Source organism: Camelus bactrianus, chromosome 2 (genome assembly GCF_048773025.1).
Source record: "Camelus bactrianus isolate YW-2024 breed Bactrian camel chromosome 2, ASM4877302v1, whole genome shotgun sequence".
NCBI classification, from domain to species: Eukaryota; Metazoa; Chordata; class Mammalia; order Artiodactyla; family Camelidae; genus Camelus; species Camelus bactrianus.
Window position 1 is genome coordinate 20,394,311 of NC_133540.1, and position 21,946 is coordinate 20,416,256.

The following is a 21,946-nucleotide window of genomic DNA, read 5'->3' on the forward strand; positions in this document are numbered from 1 at the left end:
AAACGATGGACTCTGAACAGATCCAGCGATGGTAAAGCTCAGTATGGAGGCTACTTGCATGACGTGTGGATTTAGGTATTTATGTTTCAAAATCAGGATCATTCTGGCCGTCCCACTCACTTCACTTTTAAGTTCTACAGCATCATTCACGTGGTTAACTGTGAGCATGATTATCCTTCCGTAGGACAGCTAGGTAAACGCTTATCCATTTTATTGTGTGTGTATTTTTGGTGGGGGAGGGGATGACAACATTCAGGTTTGATTGCGTGCTGTTGATATAATTGTGAGAAGAAAACAAAGAAAACCGGAAACAGGCAACTGTTCCTCTCTGTGGTTGCAACATTTGATAGTAGGTAGAGTTTGAAACAGACCCGTCTGTAATAATTGAACCACCATTTTCTTTTTTACAGTGGGAGCGTAGCTCCAACAGAACCAGGAAATATCACTGGAAATCAGCTGGGACTTTAAAATAATCACATATCTTGTGACAATTAGCCTATTGAATTTTCTCATTACTTTAGAGTCTGATCCAGTAATTTCCTGGTCCACTGACAAGGCCATTTGTACATAGTCACAAAGAAAAATACTGTATTTAGAAGGCCTTCTGAATGAGAAATCTACTACTTCCTTTTATGAATACTTTTTATATCAAAGAAATCAATATTAGGAAGTGTTTCTTTACATTTAATCTGAATTATAAGAAGCAATATTTACAACTCTCAGCAGCGTGGGTCACACTCTTAACACATCTTTAACTCATTTCATCTTTACTTCTTGATATGTTCTCTAAATATAAGAAAATAAAGCTTTGAAAAGGAATGATATTTAACACCTATATACAATGATTCTAAAATTATTTTTTTAAAAAAACTGTTTCAGCTAGGGAGCCAAGTGCTGTGTACAGAAATCTCAGATAAGGAGATATAAATATATTCTTTCTGTTGATTTTGCTATTTTTGTTAAAGGTTGAAATTCCCTGAGAAGCCATCATTCCTGCTGCAAAAACAAAATTAAACTCAATTCACTAGCTGTTAAATGCAGTTGCATTACCTTGAGTCAGAAGAACTTAATCCTTTCTTTAATTGTTTTCATCTACTTAAGTTTCTAATAAAATTCCTTAGACAAAAGTACATTGTTCTTCTTTGGGTGGTAGTGGAAATTATGGTTCCTAAGTTTAATATCTGCAAAACATTTTCATTTTATAAGAAAGACTGATTTTGCTTAATATGCCTCACTAAAAATCTTTGTCTGCCTAAGTGAGTTTGAGGTCATCTTTTTCCAAACTTTTTTAAAAAATGTAAGTCATATAGATTTTCCTTTTTTTAGTTGACTTTTTGGAGTACATTGGTTACAGCAGTATGAGTTTAAGGTAGTTGGAATGGGATGGAAATGTTGAGATGTATATATGTTTCCATAGAAATTACTCCATAAATCTGTAAGAAATGCTCCGAGTGTGTTTGTGAATAATGTGTTGTGCTTCGAGTGGGATACATTTGTTCCTGGGCATATGCATTTTACAGAGCTCAGATTGAGTCTCCTGGATTGCACTGGAAAACATGTCAACTTTGTACAGTAGGTTTCTGGATATAGCACGTGTCTATTCAAGTTCAGTAACATAATCCAGTCTTCCTTTTGGGGCCAAAATGCTCATCTTTGACTGTACTCATTGTCATCCATCAAATCATATGAAAGTTACTGGATCAAAAACTAGATTTTCAGTTCCTAGAGCTTTTATAATACCCATACAACTCTGAATATTTCAAATGTATAGACTTTTTATAACACAGGAAACAGATTTTTATAACCTATTCCAGGCAACATTGTATATTTCAGAAGTCCTACGAATGTGATTCTATTCAGTTCCCCAAATCTCAAGAAAGTAGCATGTCTTTACAACAGACCCATGAGGGGGCCTATTTTTATGTTGTTGAAAGCTATTAGGAGTGTGATTGTGGCAAATCTCCTTAGAAGAGTGAAGAATATTCATGCAGAACTTTCTTCAAGTTCTTATTCAAAAACATTTGCTTGCAAGATTACATCTATGCTAGACTAATGGGTTTTGGAATGGGGTGGGATTTTAAATTAGAATAATGTGTATCCTTTTTACTACTTTTTCTGAACGTTATTAACTTCCATGAATTAAAAAAAGACAACTCTGCAGACCTCTTTCAAGCTCACTTAAATTTCATCTAAGAAATAAATACAAAATATGTGCCCCCCCCCCCGGTGTATATTAAACGTAAGTTAGATTGATTTGAAATCTTAATGATAGGTTATTCAACTTTCTGCAAAACACAAGCCAATAATCACTCTGTCTATGCTCATTTTTAATTAAAAAAACAAGAAATAGCATGATAGTCTTTTAACTCCATGGTTAATACTGTGGCAGATGCATAAAGTGATGCCTAAAAGGTTCATATACTGGAAACCACTTCTCACTTTGTAGCAAATTAGTAAATAGGGTTTCTCCACGGGTGAAAGGGAGAAACCAATGGTTCTGCCTTTCGTAATGTACTGGTTTAACGTTAGGAAACATACTAAATATATACCCTGTTATGGTTAAGAAATGTTAGTTAAGCGCACCAGATGGCGGCGCCCAGCGAAGTAGAGGCTCGTTCCTTTCCCCACTGCCCCTTTGGGCTAAAATCGCCGCGACCCCAGAGGCCGGGGGGCCAGGCGGGGACAGAGGCACCTGCGTAGTTGGACCGCGAGCCTGCGCCCGGCCTGCGCCGCCCCCACCCGGCCCCGGCCCGGCCCGATCCCTTCCGGTCCCGGTCTCCTGGGTCTGACCCGTTGCCCGGCCGTGGTACGTCAGCACCAGGCCTTCAAAGCTGAGGCTTCTCATCCAGCCCGGGATCACCACCACTTTGGAAATGTTCGGCCTCTTTCCTCCCAAACAGCCCGCCTTCAAAACCGGGGCTCCTGGGCCGGTACCTGGCTCCCTTTCCCTCACCCGAGACTCCACTTCCTTCCAACCCACTTCCTCAGATCCTCCCTGGATTGGAGCCTGCTCACTTCTCTTCCAAATTAATTCCTGAACTCCCCAAATATTGACAGCTCTGACACCCCCCTCAACCGGGAGCCAGACTTCCTTTTGGGTTAACCTCCGTAGCACCATCGTGGAGGCTGTGTGTTTGGCAGTGGACGGGGTGGGCCTGTTGCTGGATGTGCTGACCGTGGTGTTGGACCTCAGCTTCCTGCTGGTGTCCTCCCTCCTGGCCTCCCTGGCCTGGCTCCTGGCCTTCATCTGCAACCTGCCACACACGGTGCTGACTGGCCTCCCGCACTTGCGCCGCGGAGCCTGGGTTTCACTGCTGGCCTTGATTGAAGCCGTGGCCCGGTTCACCTCTGGGGGCTGCAGGCCTTGTGTACCATACTGTACAGCTGCTATTCTGGTCTGGAGAGCTTAAAGCTCCTGGGGCACCTGGCCTCTCACGGGGCGCTTAGGAGCCGGAGACCCTGCACCGGGGCATCCTCAACGTGGTCTCCAATGGTCATGCTTTGCTGCGGCAGGCCTGTGGCATCTGTGCCATTACCATGAGCCTGGTGGCCTGTGTGATCAATAGCCTGGTCAACATCTGCCTCATTGGCACTCAGAACCTCTTCTCCCTGGTGCTGGCCCTGTGAGATGCAGTGACGGGGTCGCTGTGGAGGATGACAGATGTGGTGGCTGCCTTCCCAGCCCATATTTCCAGCAGTGCTGTGGCCATGTCCATCCTCCTCTGGCCCCCCTGCCAACTAGTACTGGAGCTTCTGGCCTCAGCTGCCCGCCTCCTGGCCAGCTGTGTGCTTGTCAATCTCACCGGCCTAGCGCTGCTGGCTTGTGTACTGGCAGTGACGGTGATTATGTTGCACCCGGACCTCACCCTGAGGCTAGCCACCCAGGTCCTCAGTCAGCTCCACGCCCAGCCATCCTACCACCGACTCGGAGAGGATGTTGTATGGCTATCTCATCTAGCACTAGGCCTGGAGGCCTGATGCCACATCTGGAGCCAAAGCCTGCAGCTGGTGAGCTGGCCAAACCGGGGAAGGGCACCTGGGGCCCCCCAGGGTGGTCCTAAGAGGGTGCCCTCAGCCAGGACCTGGCGACAGGACACTTTTCTTGAAGTAGGTCTCAGATCAGAGGTAGAAGAGAAGGCAGTCAGGATGGCCTGGGTGACAGCTGCCCGGGGCTGGGAGAGGCTCAGTGTGGAGGAGCCTGTAGCTGGGCAAGACCCATGGAAGTTGCTGAAGGAGCAAGAGAAGCGGAAGAAGTGCGTCATCTGCCAGGACCAGAGCGAGACGGTGCTGCTTCTGCCTTGTCAGCACCTGTGCCTGTGTCAGGCCTGCTCCGAAATCCTGAAGCGCCACCCCCGTCTACCACCGCAACTGCCCACTCTGCCACCGGGGCATTCTGCAGACCCTCAGCGTCTACCTCTGAAGACTCCCTTCCTGTCCACCCGCCCCGCCACGCTCCATACAGCCACCTGCGCGAGGACAGCTGTAACACCCGATCTCTGGGTCCCAGACCAATCTCCTCTGGCCCTCTGCCGAACCTGAAGCCATACATCCCGGACTGTGACTTGGATGGGGGCAGGGTAACAGCTTTTCCTTACCTGGCGTGTCCCCGTGATGCTGAGTGTGGTGAGTGTGTTTCACCACTCAGTGTGAGACTCTGGACTCCCCTTCAGCTTGCCAGGGCCCAGCCAGATGCAAGTGTCTGGGGCTCCTCTTCTCTGCTTTTGGTGTTTCTGTTGGGGATTTGTAGGTTCTCTCCCTGCTCCCTGCTCACTCCCTCCCCAGCTTCTGCAGCCATACATATCAGTGTCGTTTGCGTGTTTTGGCAACCCTAAGGCCTTGGGATGATCTTGAACGTCTGCTTCCAGCTGGAGCCGCTGGGCCCTGGCAGGCTTTGGGGGGTAGTATCTCAGGTGCCCTTAAAGCTACCACTTGTAGCTGTCATGATCTTATGAGGCCCCCTCCCGACCTGATCCAACAGCTGGGATCAAGAGTTAACCCCGGGGATGTGTGTGTGTGTTTGCACCTGGCTTTGGGACCATGTACCCTCTGGCACCCCAGCACCACTGGGAGCCTCAGGAGGGACAGCAGATTTCTGCTCATACCCCTTTCACTCCACACATCACAGAGAAAAGCGGTGTTCCACTTCTCTTGGTCTCTCCTTGGCACTGGGGAAGGCAGACTGCACATTCCATTAGGGTCCAAAAACAGAAGGGGCCAGGGTGTAGGGGCATGCAGCTTCCTGAGGGGTCTGTCTGGCCCAGGTTCCAGGGAATAAAGTTCTGTTATAGCTCTAAAAAAAGAGAAAGAAATGTTAGTTATGTTTTTATTAAATTATATGAGAAAAGTAGAATCAGGAGGCCAATGGCTGGGGTTTGACAGGTTTTGTTTGTTCATTTGATATTTGTTCAGTTGGAGTTGAGGTCTAAATGACTTTTCTTTTTCTTAAACCTAAATTTTTTTTTTATTGAAGTATGGTCAATTACAATGTGTCAATTTCCAGAAACTGACTTTGAATCAGAGCTTGGGCTATAGACTGAAAGGTGCCTTGGCTTTCTAGTAGCTGCAAAAGCCTTTGGGCAAGTTATATATCCTTCACTGAGTTTTAGTTTTGTCCTCTTGTAATATGGAAATAATATAACAATCCCTACTTCAAAGAACTGTGTGGTGTTGGGGGCCACATTTCTATTTTCCTTCTTTTACTATTTACTCTCCTCTGGGAATCTCACCAATTCTCAGGGATTTTAATCCCGTCTTTAAGAAAATGACGATGTCTCTAACACACGCCTCTCTTTTGTGCTTTAGATGCGCATTTCTACTTCTAACTTATTCATTTCCACTTGTATGTCTCACAGATGTCTAAAACCTAACATACCTCAAATTTTTCCTTGTTTTCCATTCAAAGAAATTATCTTTGATTCTTCCTGAAACTGAGTTGCCCTAAAACTGAGTTCCCCTGCCGAGTTTATGATTAATTTCTTTATTCAAAACTTTACTCCCTTTCTTGTCCCACCCCTGTTCTTCTCAGGATTGAGAAGAATCAAGGAAAAGAAAGGACTGAAACCTAGCAGGACCCCCAGAGCCCTCCCAGGTACAAAAGACCCTCAGTGGCCCCTGTTTCTTATTTGTAGAAAAGGTTTTAATCTCCTAGACCTTCCCTGAGTCCCAAAGAACAGATCCAAGCAGTTACTAATTAGGGAAGTGAGGGAACACAGAAACAATGGAAAAATAGTTAAGTAGGAAAAGTGATGAAAATAGTTCAGAGATAAAACAGAGTCCTGATTCCTCCTCAAGGGATACACATAACAATCTGATGCATAACTTTGAGTTGTTCTGCAGAAACTAAGACTCCCACCATATGGCAGAGGGTGACCACAAGCACATAGACCCCAGACTGGTTAGAACCAGAAGATGGATGATTAAGATTTCTGAAGCACCACCTTGTTACCTCATCACCAATCAATCAGAGGGAAGTCATGCCCCTTGCAGCTCTCACCCTCAAGTTTGCTTTTAAAAATGCTTTGCTGAAATCCACCAGGTCCTTTGAGCACTAGCTGCCCATTCTTCTTGCTGGGCGCCCTGCAATAAATGCTGTACTTCCCTTCACTACCACCTGGTGTCAGTGGATTGGTTTTGCTGCATTGAGGGTGACTGGATCCAAGTTCAGTTTGGTAACATTCCCTCCCTTAGCCCCCCAGCACTGAGCCATTAACAGTCCTGATTCTATTTCTAAAATAAAACTTTATTCTCTCCTTTCACCTCCAGTGCCAGCTCCTTAGTCAAACCACAGCCATCTTCTGCTTAGACTGCTCCCAGAGTTTACAATCTAGTTTGTCTTTTCCTATTCCTGTGTCCCTCTTACCCAGTCTCCACGTTATTGCAGCTGAGATATCTGTAGCTCCTGAACCGCACCACATTCTGCTTTGCATTCTGTAGTGGCCTCCACTGAATTTAATATAAAGTACATAATTGTTACTACGGCTCACAAGGCTCTTCATGATTTCCTGGTGCTTATCTTGTCAGATTTAGGTTATGCTACACCTCTTCAAGCTTGCCACACACAAGCCAGACTGTGCTTCCTTCAGTTCTGTGACCACTCCATGCTTTCTGGACCTGGCTGTTTGGTATAGGGTGTGCCCTTTGCATGGCACCCACCTCTTGCCTCACACTTCAGTCTAGCTCTTTATATGGTTTCTCACGTTAGGCTTAGTTTAAAGATGTCTCCCTCCGAGGTCCTCCCTGATGATCCTACCTGAAGAAGATCTTCTTGTGGGATTCTCTTTATCTCTTGTGAATTTCTATGACAAAATTACTTTATTATTTATTAGTTTGCTTTCTTTTTGATTTGTATTCTCCATGAGAAGTTAAGCCAAGTGAGGACATAAATAGTACCCGACTAGGTACCGTCTAGTCTGGGACATCACTCTCTACCCAGTAACTAGCACAGTCCCTGGAAAATAGTTGACACTGAAAAAAATACATGTTGTTTGAGTATATTTACTGAGAAGATGCATGGAAAGACGATACACAGTGTCTTATTTACATCAAGTGTTTAGTAACTGCTATCTGAAAGAACCTGAGTTCTTACCTCTAATCCTGGTTGTAGGATAAGTGAGTGCTGGGTCCTGTTAAAACAATAGTAATTGACCTTGATGGTGTCTGTTTGTTTGTTTGTTTGTTTACTCTTTATAGTTTTTTGGTAAAGTTAATTTTTTTCTCTTATATAATTTCCTGCCAAGAACATTTGAATGATGATTATAAAATAGCAGTATAGTAATAGGAGGGTTGATGGTCTTCAAATACATGAACTGACAGTCTTTTGATTCCATAGGTCAATTGTTGACTAATTATAAACATCACCAATCATCCAGTTCAGTTATAATCATTAAAATGCCTTGTAATCATTAAAACTCAGAAAGAAATAAGAGAAAATAAAAGAAAAATGGGTGAAATCGTGTTTTAGGCCCTCTTAAAAAAAACCCAAACTCCGAACTGATGACATTTTGTTATGTCTAAGAAGGATGACTGAGTAGTCTCTGTGGAGAGGTTGAGGTGAGGTGGGAGGTAACATGCTGTCCTGTCTCCTCGGCCAAGTCCACACGGCTGATGTTTGTCAGGTTGGCATCTGTAGCTCCGTTCTGAGGATGGTGTAACTTGTGATGTGGTCTCTTTCAGTTTGGGCAAAGCTCCACCTCCCCTCCACCGTGGGCCTCCGTGAACTTCTGCTTCTATTTTCACTCAGTCCAAGCCTGGGTAGGGGTGCAGGCTTCTCCGATGCAGCCCTTGCTATAAAGCACTCTGCTTTCCTAAGATATACTCCATATCTGCCTCCTTCTGCTGATACTGCTGGATTTCATCCACCCAAAAGGAATCAGATGGTGGCCCCTTGGGTTGATTTAGAGCAGTGTCAAAGGGAATCTCTTTTCACATCTTAGACAGAAGGTTGGGATGGGTGTCAGTATGTAAATACCTCCCAAACCACGGAAGACATTTCCCTTTCACTGAAATGAAGCCCCAGGAGAGGACAGTTGGACACAGATATTTGGATATTTGTTTTTCCCTCTCTCCTTCTCTCTCTCTTACCAATAATCTCCTTGAAGCAAAGGGAGCTTTATTTTACTCACCCTATTTTGTAGGATAAAACAGTGGTCTTATTTTCCCAAGAATAAGAGACACTTTATTTTAGGAGAATATAGGATGACGTAAGTCTTCCAGGCCTAGTCTCTCCTAGGTTGCTAAGGGGGAGGAGATAAGTGCATCTGAAGAATCCTTTCTCAAAACAACCACCCAACACCCTAGTCTGTAAGGAAATTTCTTCCTGCAAAATTCAATTTTGTTTAACAGGCAAAATATTACCAAGTCTTCCCTCTGATCCCTTTATATTCTTTCTTGAAAAGTTCTAAATGGATGCCTTTGGTTGAAAGATCAGATACTCATAAAGGTAATCATAAAGGCAAAAGAGATAATTACATTCATAATTGCCTAAATATAGCCTCCTTATACCTGGCATTCACACTGAACACAGAGTTAGAAGGAACAGGGGAAGATTTGATACAGATGTTAATTTAGTCAAGAGGAAAAAATATGAAAAAAAATAGTGATCTTAAAAGGTATTTTGAGATGCCTTTGAGTTCAGTTCACCTTATATGAATGATGCTGGGTTAACAGGTAACTAGTTTCTCAAGTTCAAGGGGCTAAATATGAATCTGTCTTCAGTGAGCAGCATAGCCTGCTCTGGTTGGCAATATTTAAATTCAAAAGTTGTTGTCTGCTCAATCTTCTCAACCTCAAATTCTCCTCCGCCTACCCTATACACATTCAATCACTTGTCCCTGATTTTGCCTGATTTAGTGAGGATCAAGGTCTATGTAAAGAAGTTGCTCAGTCAGCACTTAGGAAAAAGAGGCAAAATTTGTAGCGTTGGCTTTGCTGGAAGATAAGCTGTAAGGAAAGGCTGCAGTTATTAAACTAAGATAGTGACTGTTAGCTGCCTTTGCCAAGAAGTTTATTATAATAGGATGTGGATCTTGTTAATTAACTCAGTAAAAAGTACTAAATCTAGAAGATCTTCTCTGGAAAGTATAGAAGAGGTGATGTATATGCTCTAAAGAGTGCTATAAAATCGGCACTTTTTCATTCAAAAATGAGTAGTGCCTACTACGTGCAGCATACTCTGCTGGTGGGCAAGAGAAATTGTGCATTCACACCACCTGGAGGCACCACGATGCAATATTTCAACGACAAAGTCAAGATCTGGGTACAAAAGAGAATTTTTTTAAAAGCAATATCAAGACTTAATTACACAGTGCTTGAAATGTCTGACCTACTTTGAGGTCGTAAAATTATCAACAGTGGATATTGAGTAAGGGAGCTTTTGAAGACTGAAGATACTTTTTGGAGTAATGGTGGGGTGATGGTGGTGTATGTCTAAATCTGTGCTCCCAAAAAGAGCTTGATAGGTGTCTGCAGGTGCTGTGGGAGAGGATGGATGGGTGTCAGACAGTGGGCAGAGCAATCGCAAGGCAGGAGGCTGCCACTACCAGTCTAAGGTAGGGAAGCAGACGGAGGGAGGGAGTCGGGCGGCTTCTGTAACTTCACCGTGGTTCAATTCTACATGTGTAAATTGAAAATAATGTCTGTTTTGAACAGTTGTTGTACGTTCTAGCAAGATTATCCATGTTGAGTATATAGCTGACTGCCTGACACTTAAAGGTATTCAAAATTTAAGGCTAATTATTTATTAATATTAAAGTAACAATAATTGTTCTTATATTCGCAGTCCTTCTCGCCCTGCCCCAATTATCTAGGGCTGGAACCGGCAATGGGGTCCTGACAGCAGTGTCCGGTTTCTAGATGCTGTCCTTTCTCGGTCAAGCTAAATGGGCATAGACCCAACTGGCTGGATAAAGCATTCAGGGCTTTGTCTCATTATGTATCGGAAAGTGATTCCTTACTTTTCTGTTTTTTGGCCGTAGTGTCCATGGGTGTGATGGCTGTGCTCTCTCTTGTGCATGATTCACTCTCTAACTTTTGATGGAGGGTCGAGCAGCCTCCCCTGTTGGGCACAGAGACCTCAGATGATTCAAAAGTCAAACTGATATGAGAGTTTGATTCCTTCACTCTGAGAACATGGTGAGAACCTTTTCTTCTAGGAATACAGGAGCATGTGTGACTTCTTTCCAAGGAGAGAAAGGACTGCATTGCTGAGTTCCTCTCGCTTTGGGCGCCAGGTGCTGGGTCAGTGAAGACACGCAGGCTCCGTGAGACACTAAAGCTGCAGCGTCTTTGGATTTTGCTCCTGTTAACAAGACCAGAACCAAAACCCAATGAAGATTTAGGGAAAGACCAGTAATTAAACTTTTTCTTTTCTCTTAGCTTGGCCAGTATTTTGGATTCTTTTAATCTAAAACAAACAAACAAACATAACAACAAAAAAAAACCCCAAACCTTTAGAATTGGTCCAAATTCCTTTTTTGTTTGATTTGGTTTGGTTTGGTTTGGTTGAGATGAGGGTAGGTGACTTAACTATTTATAGGCCAGCCTGCTCTTAAATCTGTCTCCAGAATGCAGTAAAAATAGAAATGATCATTTTTTTGGTCCTTTGTTGATAAACAAATTGGTTGAAAATATTCAATGATTCCCAAGAAGGTGTATATTGTTACCGGCCCACATTCTGAACTCTTTGGGGTTAGATGGGCATCTGGATTCCGAATCTTAGAAAGGCAATAAAGCGCATGTGTTACATATTACATAACCTCGCCAGCAGCGTCTAGGCAACAGCTTACAATCAAAGCTGTTTCTATTTCTGTTACACTTCTGTGAAATATGCAAACGGTCCAGCGAAGAGGGCTGAAATAAAACCAACAGAGCCTCCAGTCAGTTCAGCATGGGTTTTTGGTGCCAAATTTGGTTGGGTTATGTCAACTTCTGCTCGTGAATGAGTTATAAAAACACAGTTAGATTTTACAATCTTTAGATTTTGGAATTTCACCTGAGGGGTTGCTAACCTTATAATCCTAACTAACCAGATTGTACTTGGAAGTGAAAGATAGTGATGGAAGGTTTTCATTTGTGCCCAAATTGTACAAGCGTTTGGAACAATCCCACTCACACAAAGGGAGACGTTTAACACCTGAAACTCGCACTGTCTATCAACTACACTTCAATAAGAAACAAAATTAAAAAAAAAAAATACCAATCCCAAATAGAATGTTTCCTAAAATATTTTGTTAAATGACAAAAGAAAGGTGAAGGAATGTAATGTAGTGTGCTAGAAGGAAGAAAGAAGAAAATAATTATATATGCAGGAAATAGCTCCAGATAGTTCCGAGAGACACTGTGTGGCCGTGGGGGGGGGGGGGGGAGGGGAGGGGTGACCATCATTTCTTTTATCTTTTGATTTTTGAATCAAATTGATTCAAATTGACTTCAACTATGTATTCAACTATTCAAGTTTACTTTAAGACTTTTGTAAAATGTGAGTTCAACTTCAAAACTGAACAAGGCATCAAATAATAGGTGATGTGAGGTGATGGAAATCGGTAAACAGGTGAGGTGCTGGGGGAATCCTTTCACAACGCATGTCAAGTCATCACATTGTGCACTTTTATAAAACTTATAATTTTTTTTGTCAAATACACTTCAATTTTAAAAATTTAGTAAATAATATAAAAATAAAAATAATCTAATTTGCATACGAAAAATAAGGCACCACTTCATCTGTGGAATTAAAGCATTCAGTGCTGATAGGTGTATTTTAGATATTGCTGGTGGGGGTATCTTTTGTTAATGAACTTTCTAGAAACTTATATAGTGTATATGTGAAGAACCTTTTAAACGTGCAGACCCTTTAACCTAGTAATTCCACTTCTAGGAATCTATCTTAAAAAATAATAAAAAGACAAGCCAAAGATGGATATGACAAGATGTTCAAATTGTATAATTTATAATGAGGGAATTGTTAACAGCCTATATATTCAACAACAGTGAATTGGTTAAATAAAATAGGATACGTTCGTATAAAAAAGAGGACGTTTAGAGACATCATGGACTATCAGACTACACATTTCAGAATTTGGGCACCCAGGGTCCTCTGGGTGCCTTTGTACATTAGAAGAAAGTAAATCTTCAATCTCAGCAAGTTGCCAAATAAGCTCTTGACTTCTGATGCTCCTTCAAGTCTGCTGCCATCTGCCTAGCCACCCCACTGCAGTACACAGCGCCTGCGTCCAGCTACTCCTCCGTCAAAAAAATAAAGCATTACAACGTTTCTTCTCCCTCACTCTGCTCCAATTTTGAATTCACCGTCCGTTCTTTTTTTTTTTTTCAACCACAAAAGCAGATCTCAAATACAGTCCACACAGACACTGAAGTGTTTATTAACTCTGTTCATCTTATGTCATTTCTTAATATGCTTTAATGGTTTTTCCACTGCGCTTAGAATATAAACCAAAATTCTTCCCAAGAAGTATTATTTCCTGGACCATCTGGCCCTTGCCTATCTCTCCAACATTATTTACACGGCTCTCTTCTACTTGCTTGCTATTCCTGGGGAACTCAAAATGATTTCTCTTTTAAGGCAATGTCCTACAGTTGGTGTGCTTGTCACCTCCAACTCCTTGTCCATATCCTGTTCATCTTTGTTTAAATGCTATGAACTTCTTTCTAAAAAAAAGAGAAACATTACCCTGAAAAAAAAAAATGCTATGAACTTAGACTTTCCGGGAAGCTCACTCTTACTTTTTCACAGTACCCTGATCTTTCACTTCAATTTATCACACTTTGATTATATGCTTATTTCTGTGCTTTTTGGCTAATGTCTGTCTCTTCCATTGGACCCTAAGACCCACAGATTTTTGGGGTCATGACTATGAGCTCAGTACTTGTCAGAGAGGCTGCCACGGGGTAGGAGCTCAGACGTGTTGAATAAATGAGCACGTGAATAAATGAAGAGCTTAATTGGTAGTGACTAACAGCTCACAAAGCAGTCTCACACTCATTATCACATTTAATCCCCAATCAACCGTGAGGTCAGCAGGATGGGTATTAGCTCTAGGTTACAGATAAACAGGCCAAACTTGAAAAGATTCTGTGATTTGATTCAAATTGCATAAGGCTGAGAATAATGTCTTAGATTTTGCAATTCTTTGCCCATTCTTTTTATTCTTTTCATCCAACCCACTCTATCCTATTTCTCACAGAAGTCTTTGGAAATGAAAGTGGATTTTCAAATGATGCTTACAGGTTTCAATAGGAAAACTTTGTACAACAGAGTTGTAGATGGCTATGTTACATTCCCAGAATGAATCTTGCTCCTAATCATTTCTTTTACCAACTGGGGCTCTGCAAAGTTTCCGGGGAAGGAGATAACACAAAGGCAACTTACCTGGAGACTCAGAAACACACTTATAATATGATAAAAGAGTACCTAAGATATACTTAACCTTTTATACAAGTATGTGCTGAAGGATTGAAAATCAAGTAAAAGGAATGAAAATCTGCCTATTATAAGTGAGGAGTACCTGATACTGAAGTGAGAAATAAATGCATTTTCATATTATTTGCATGAGAGATCTCACTGGCGCCTTCTTTGTTGACTAGGGAGTGTCCTCGAGGTCTCATGAGTGCTAAAACCTTGTAGACACAAATGAAGAATACACAATTGCTCCAAAATAATTCTGAATGAGGGCATAGACAAATAGAGTTGCATTTGAATGGCAGAAGGTTATCCCAGGAGACCAACCTCTTCTTGAATTCGTGTTTCTTACCTAGAAAGTGAAAGCCTTGAGTAGATGTTTCATAAAGTAATTTCAGTTCCTAATGTTCTTGGATCCAAGAATTGGGAGGGAGCTGCCCTAATTGTGAAGTCTTTAATATAAAACAGGCAAAGTGGACCGACCTGTGCCTCAACCTAATACCATTCTGTTTTTAAAATGTTCTCCAACAGGTGTGTCACGTGAAGGCAAAGTTCTGTTGTAGATTTTGACCATTCCAGGTCAGGCTGCCTTCAGATGAGATGGCTAGATCACCAAACAGCATCTCTCAAAGTTTCAGTTCAAATCCACTAAGTCCCAGAAATGCGCTGAGAGTAAGAGACACAGTGTGGGTCAAAGGTGAAGAAGCTATTGCCAAGAAAAGACTTAATTACAGTGTACTTCCAAATATATGCTCTCCTCATCAGGGAATGTAGAAATTAGTTTTCTAGGAATGTGCTCACGAGCTGTCCCGTGGGAAGAGAAGTCTGATGGGAGAATGGCTGTGGGGCTGTGGGGCATGTTGTGACGTTTATTTGCTCCTGATTCAGGAAAGGGTGAAGGTACAATGGTTTAACCAGCTGGGACCTGAAATCACAGAGATCTGGTTTTGAATTCTGGCTCTGGCGTCTACTTTTCTTTGTTGTCTTGGAAAAATACTATTTTGTTTATGTCTTAGTCTATAAAAATTCTAGGAATTGCTCTTCCTATAAATGAGACAATGTATGTAATTACTTCCATCCTGAAATGATACCTTTTGTCAAATAGGTTGTTTCTTATTTGGGAAAATTATTTCTATCTCAATACAAATTATCCACACTCCCAGGGCATAGCTAAAATGAAAAGAGAGAGAGGACAAAAAAGAAATTCATTATTAAAACAGTTATCAAGAAATGTTTACTTTAAGCTCTGATTATTTGTAATTGATCTGACTAATAAGGGATGATAATGCATCATTTGAGATAGTAAAGAACTGCTTTAATTATAATAATCCCCCCTCCCTTTTTTTTTCTTTTCTATTTTGTTTACTTCAGTCCCAATTTCTGAGCATTTATGTGGAGTTTTTTTTCCCACCTAAGCCCAAGCTTTCTGGGGTTGCTCTTTTTTTTTTTTTCTAGGTGACCTTTTTTTTGAAAAAGGTTTTATGTTTATATATAATTTTATTGAAAGATAGTCAGTTTTCAATGTTGTGTCAATTTCTGGTGTACAGCACAGTGCTTCAGTCATACATGAACATACACATATTTGTTTTCATATTCTTTTTCACCATAAATTGCTATAAGATATTGACTATAGTTCCCTGTTCTATACAGTATAAACTTATTTATCTACTTTATATATATACTAGTTAGTATCTGCAAATCTCAAGCTCCCAATTTATCCCTCCCCACTGGGGTGGCTCTTTATTTTCACATGCTTACCTTTGGCTACAAAGCTCTCAAGTTGCAAAGCAGCAAATGCAGAGTGGTGATTGTCTGTAATTGTAAACCCACCCACTCTTCTTCCATTTTTGTTCATGGTAAGTAATCACATTCTTGTGCTCAGCTGGAGAGCCTCATGCACATTATAACTGGCACTGAGGTTGCTCCTGGCTGCCACTTTTATTTTGGAAAAGTACTTAATAGGTAAAAACATGTAAATTCCCACACAAGCACTTCAGTTATTTGAATTTCTTATATGCAATTCTTGGAGAAATTGTGCACAGGCATTGGTCTTGATTCTCTAGATATAATTAGAAGTGTATTGCAGAGGAAATAATATGAGAATTGGCATCTTAGATCAGGCACCGAGGGAAGTGTTTTGTGAATGAAGAGGGATAGGAACAGTATAAATACTTTCTAAGCAAGTCCCAATTTCAAGCAATTTGCGGTGAGAAACAAAGAAAGGTGGGATTGTTCAGTGCCTTTTGGGAAATGTTGATTTTATCACCAAGAATTTGACTAGATTGCTTAGGAAATCTTGATGTGGATACTTTTGGTTGCAGGCTACAAATGGAATAAGTAATTTCAGGAGGGACATATAAGTGTGGAAGAGTATGTACCAGAAGGACGAGCTTCTGCTGTTGTTTGCATCACATTCTAGCATTTAAGGCCCCTCTGGGTATCAGGGTTTCTCTAGTATGAATCATGGAGCCCAAGGTCTGGAAATTGCTCAGAAGTTCCGATTGATTTCTTAAGATTCTCTTTCAAATATAATGTACACGATCATATTAAAGAATTAGGAGAATTAATACAGGAAGGAATCCCTTTCAGTTTTGTTTAACTCAGCATTTCCCAAATTTGTCTGGTGATGGAAACTTACTTTTTTGAGTAATAATGCCTATTAAAATCAAGGACACAAATAAAAGCAGCACTAGATTGAGCATTGTCATAGAAGGGAATGCTTTAGCTGCAAATATTCACCTGGTAGTTAACACGTAACACCAATCACCTTTAAGGTATTAACACTCAACAATATGTCACTATGTATTAATTTTCAGATTACAGGGCCTCTCATTTTCCAGAGGACAGAAGCCTAATGAAATGAGGACAGTAATAATTATACTCATAGATATTATTTTTTGAAAGGCTATTAGGTGGCTGGCATTATACAAGCTATTGAAAATGTGAAAATTTATTTAAACTTCATAACAAGCCCATTAACCACACAGAGGTTATCTCTAACTTTAAACAAGAAAAGGGATTTTAGAATGTTAAACAACTTTGAAATCATACAATTGATTAAGGTAGATCTGGGATTTGGATCCATGTTTTCTGCTTCTTAATTATCTAGGCAAGAGTGGAGGGGGCAGGAGGTGAGACTCTGTAAGAGGAGGACCATCCCCACTGAAGTTTCTGTGCAGTGAGGGAGTGTGGCCAAGGTCCAAGAACACTGGGCTCCTAGAAAGATCGGTCAAGAGGCATGGGTGCGGAGGAAGGCACCCATATTTGGTCTGGTCAATAGTTCATCCATGCTGATGCTAATTATCAGACTATAGAATTATGTGGCTCAAAGAATTTCCTAAGCTTATGTCATGTATCACTTCATCTTTTGATAAATCAATCACATGGGTCCATTTTTCTGAGGGATCCCTCCCAACATCTAGTTTTGCAGTAACACAGCAGGTAATTCTGTGCATTAATCTTATGAAGTTTTTAAGTGAAGTTGGACAAAGACAAATATGGTATTGTTTACATGTGGAATCTAAAAATAATGACACAGATTAACTTATTTCCACAACAGAAACAGACTTTCAAATATAGAACACACTTATGGTTACCAAAGGAGAAATGAGGAGAAAGGATTTATTGGGAGTTTGAGAATAGCAGATACACACTACTGTATATAAAATAGATAAACAACAAAGACCTGCTGTATAGCACAGGGGACTATATTCAATAGCTTGTAATAACCTATAATCAAAAAGAATATGAAAAGAATATATATATATGTATATCTGAATCACCAGACTATCTGTACAGCAGAAACTAACACAACATTGTAAATCAACTGTACTTCAAAAAAAAAATCTTATAAATTTTGTGTAGATGATGACTGGTTTATGATAAGGAAAACTCTTTTCCCAATGGAAAATTTAATTTGTGATTCTTAATTATGTGCATCTCTAAATCTCATTTTAAAAATGACTGAGCTAATTTTTATCTTAATAATTGCTGGTGAGTTAATGAAATCAATAAAATGTATGTTTATGTGTGTTTATATATAAGCGAAATAAATGAAAGAAATGATACAAGGACAGGAGGGAGAAATTAGGATTATTTTATGATTACAAAGTACTCATACTACCCATGAAGTGGTCTGGTGTTATTTGGAAGTGGACTTGGATTAGCTGTAACTGCATGTTGCAAACTCTATGGCAACCACTAGAAAAAGTAAAAATAAATACAACCAATATGCTAAAAATGGAGAGTAATAGGAATCATAAAAAATGTTCAATTAAAATGACAAAAGGCACAAAAAAGAGTGAAAGATAAAACTGGGAATAAAGATCAAGGGCAATAAATAGAAAACAGTAGCAATTAATCCACTTGTATCAATAATCATTTTGCACACCAGTGGTCTAAATGTAACAATTAAAAGACACAGATTGTCAGAGTGGATCAAAAAACAAGATCCAGCTATATATGGTCTGCAAGAAACCCAATTTAAATATAAAGATACATATAGATTAAAAGTAAATGGACGGAGGAAGACATACCATGATAAAACTAAATGAAAGAAATCAGGAAGAGCTATGTTAATTTCAGGCAAAGCAGACCTCAAAGTAAAGAGGATTATCTGGAATAAAGAAAAGCATTACATACTGATAAAGGGGATAGATAGTTCTTCAAGAAGACGTAACAATCATTAATGTCTAAGAACAGAGCGTCATAGTTAGGTGAGGCAAAAACAAATCAAATTGCAAAGAGAAATAGATGATTCTACTAGCATAGTTTGAGACTTTCAACACCCCTCAATCATAAATGGATAGAACCAACAGTTAGAAAATCAGTAAAGACATAGCTGAGCACAGTAACACCATAACTCAAGTGCATATAACTGACATTTATAGACTGTTTCATCCAGAAACAGCAGAATACACATTCTTCTCAAGTTCACATGGAATAGTAACCCAGATAGATGACATCCTGGGTCATAAAATACACCTTAACAAACTTAATACAAATCACACAAATCTGCTTTCAGACCACAATGGAATTAAACTAGAAATCAACAATGGAAAGATAATTGGAAAATCTCAAACTACATGGAGTTTGAACAATTCACTTCTGAGTAACATATGAGTCAAGGGAAAACATCTGAAGAAAAATTTTTAAATATTTTGAACTAAATTAAAAAGAAACTACAACTTATCAAAATTTGTGGCATACTGCAAAAGCAGTGTTTAGAGAGAAATTTATAGCATTGAGCACATATTTTAGAAAGAAGAAAGATCTAAAATCAATAATCTAAATTTCCACTTTAGGAAAGTAGAAAAGGAAGAGTCAACTAAATCTAAAATAAGCAGAAGAAAAGAAAGAATAAGAATTAGAGCAGAAATCAATGAAATCAAAAACTGGAAATCAAAAGAAGAAATAAACAAAACCTAAGACTGGTTCTTAGTAAATATTAATAAAATCAATAAATTTCTAGCAAGGCTAACTAAGAAAATATTAGAGAGAACACAAATTACTAATATCAGAAGTGAAAGAAAGAAAAATACCACAGATCCCATGGAAATTAAAAAGACAATGAAGGACTACTCTAGTCAATTCTACACCCACAAATTGCATAACCTAAATGAAACGGTCCATTTCCTTGAAAGACACAATTTGCCAAGATTCACACAGAATAAATAGACAATCTGAATAGTCCTGTATCTATTAAATAAATTAAATAAAAATTAATAACCTTCTAAAATAGAAAGCACGAGTCCCTGGTGCAAATTCACTGGTGAATTCTACCAAATATTTAAGGAAGAAATTATACTAATTCTCTACACTCTTAGAGGACAGAAACCTAGAGACTACTTCCTAGGTCATTTTGTGAGACCAACATTACCCCAACCCAAACCAAACAAAGACACTTAGAAAGGAAAACTACAGATCAATACATCTCATGAACACAGATGCAAAAATCCTTGACAAAATATTAGCAAATGGTATCCAACAATGTATAAAAAGAATTATACGTCATAAATAAGTGTGATTTATACCAGTTATTCAAAGCTGATTCTACATTGGAAAACCAATTAATTTCATCAACAGACTTAAAAAGAAAAAAAACCATACAATCCTATCAATAGATGCAAAAAAAAAAAAAGTATTTGACAAAATCCAGCACACATTCATGTCAGAAACTCAGTAAACCAAGAATGAAAGGAAATTTTCTCAACTTGATAACAAAAATCTATTAACAAATTGCAGCTAATGTTATAACTTGAAGCTTTTTCAGTAAGATCAGGTACAAGGCAAGGATGTCCCCTCTCACCACTCCTTTTTAACTTTGTACTGGAAGTCCTTGCTAATGAAAAAAGACGTGACAAGAAAATAAAGGTATTCAGTTTGAGAAGGAAGATATAAAACTGTCTTTGCTCACAGAGGACATGCTCATCCATGTAGAAAATCCAAAAGAATCAACAAAAAAATCTCCTGGAACTAATGAGCCATTATAGTAAAGTTGCAGGTTATAGGACACAAAAGTCAGTTGGTTTCCTATATACCAGCAATGAACATATGGAACTTGAAATTAAAAACACATTTATATTACAAGATCTATATGAGGAAAACTACAAAACTCTGATGAACAAAATCAAAGAAGAACTAACTAAGGAAATATTCCATATTCATGGGTAAGAAGATAGAATGTTGTCAAGCTGTCAATTCTTCCCAACTTGATCTACAGATTCAGTGCAGTCCCAATCAAAATCCCAGAAAGTTATGTTGTGAATAACAAGAAACTGATTCTAAAGTTTAAATGGACAGATAAAATACTCAGAATGGCCAACAAAATATTGAAGAAGAACAAAGTTGGAGGACTGATGCTACTTGATTTCAAAATGTACTATAAAACTAATACAATCGAGGCAGTGTGTGTGGTGTTGGTGAGAGAACAAATAGATCAATGGAGCAGAACAGAGAGCTCAGAACCAGACCCACACTAATATAAATAACTGGTCTTTGATAAAGGAGCAAAGGCAATATAATGGAGCAAAGGTAGTTTCTTCAACAAAGGATGCTGCAACAACTGGACACCTACATGCAAAATATACAAAGAACTCTTCAAACTCCACAATAAGAAAACAAACAACCTGAATTTAAAAGGGTTAAAGATCTTAACAGACACTTGACCAACAAAGATGTATAAATGGCAAGTAAGCATATGAGACTGATACTCCACATCTTATGTCATCAAGGAAATGCAAATTAGAGCAGCAATAGACACCAATGCATGCCTATCAGAATGGCCACAGTCTGGAACACTGACAACAGCAAGTGGTGGTGAAGACAGGGAGCAGTGCGGGTTTTCTCACCCTGCTGGTAGGAATGCAAAGCAGTACACTTTGGAAGACAGTTTGACAGTTTCTTACAAAACCAGACATACTCTTATGATACAATCCAGCAATTGTGCCCCTTGATATTTACCCAAAGTGTTGAAAAGCTTACATCCATGCCAAACCCTACACACAGATATTTATAGTAACTTTATTCATAATTGCCAAAACTTGGGTGCAACCAAAATGCCCTTCAGTAGGTGAATGGATATGTAAACTGTGGTCCATCCTGACAATGAAATATTGTTCAGTGCCAAAAACAAATAGGCTATTGAGCCAGGAAAAGACATGGAGGAGGCAAATTCATATTGTTAAGTGAAGAAGCCAACCTGAAAAGGCTATCTATGCCGTATGATTCCGACCATATCACATTCTGGAAAAGGTAAAGCTGTTGAGACAGTAAAAAGTTTAGTAGCTGCCAGGAGTTGGAGGAGGAGGAGCAGAGGACAGAGGACTTTCAGGGGATTGAAAGCACTCTTTATGATATGATAATTGTGGGTGCATGTCCTTCACTAGACATTTGGCCAAATCCATAGACTGTCAAACATCAAGAGTGAATCCTAATGTAAACTATGGACTTTGGCGATTATGATTTATCAATGTAGGCTTATCCACTGTGACAAATCTGTAACTCTGGTGAGAGCTGTTGAGGTTGTGTGTGTGT

General features: G+C 39.8%; 1 pseudogene; it reads left to right on the plus strand.

Moving 5' to 3' along the window:
• The first annotated feature begins 2,873 nt into the window (after nt 1–2,873).
• Nucleotides 2,874–4,420, plus strand: LOC105069402 (E3 ubiquitin-protein ligase RNF26-like; annotated as a pseudogene).
• Nucleotides 4,421–21,946: the final 17,526 nt, after the last annotated feature.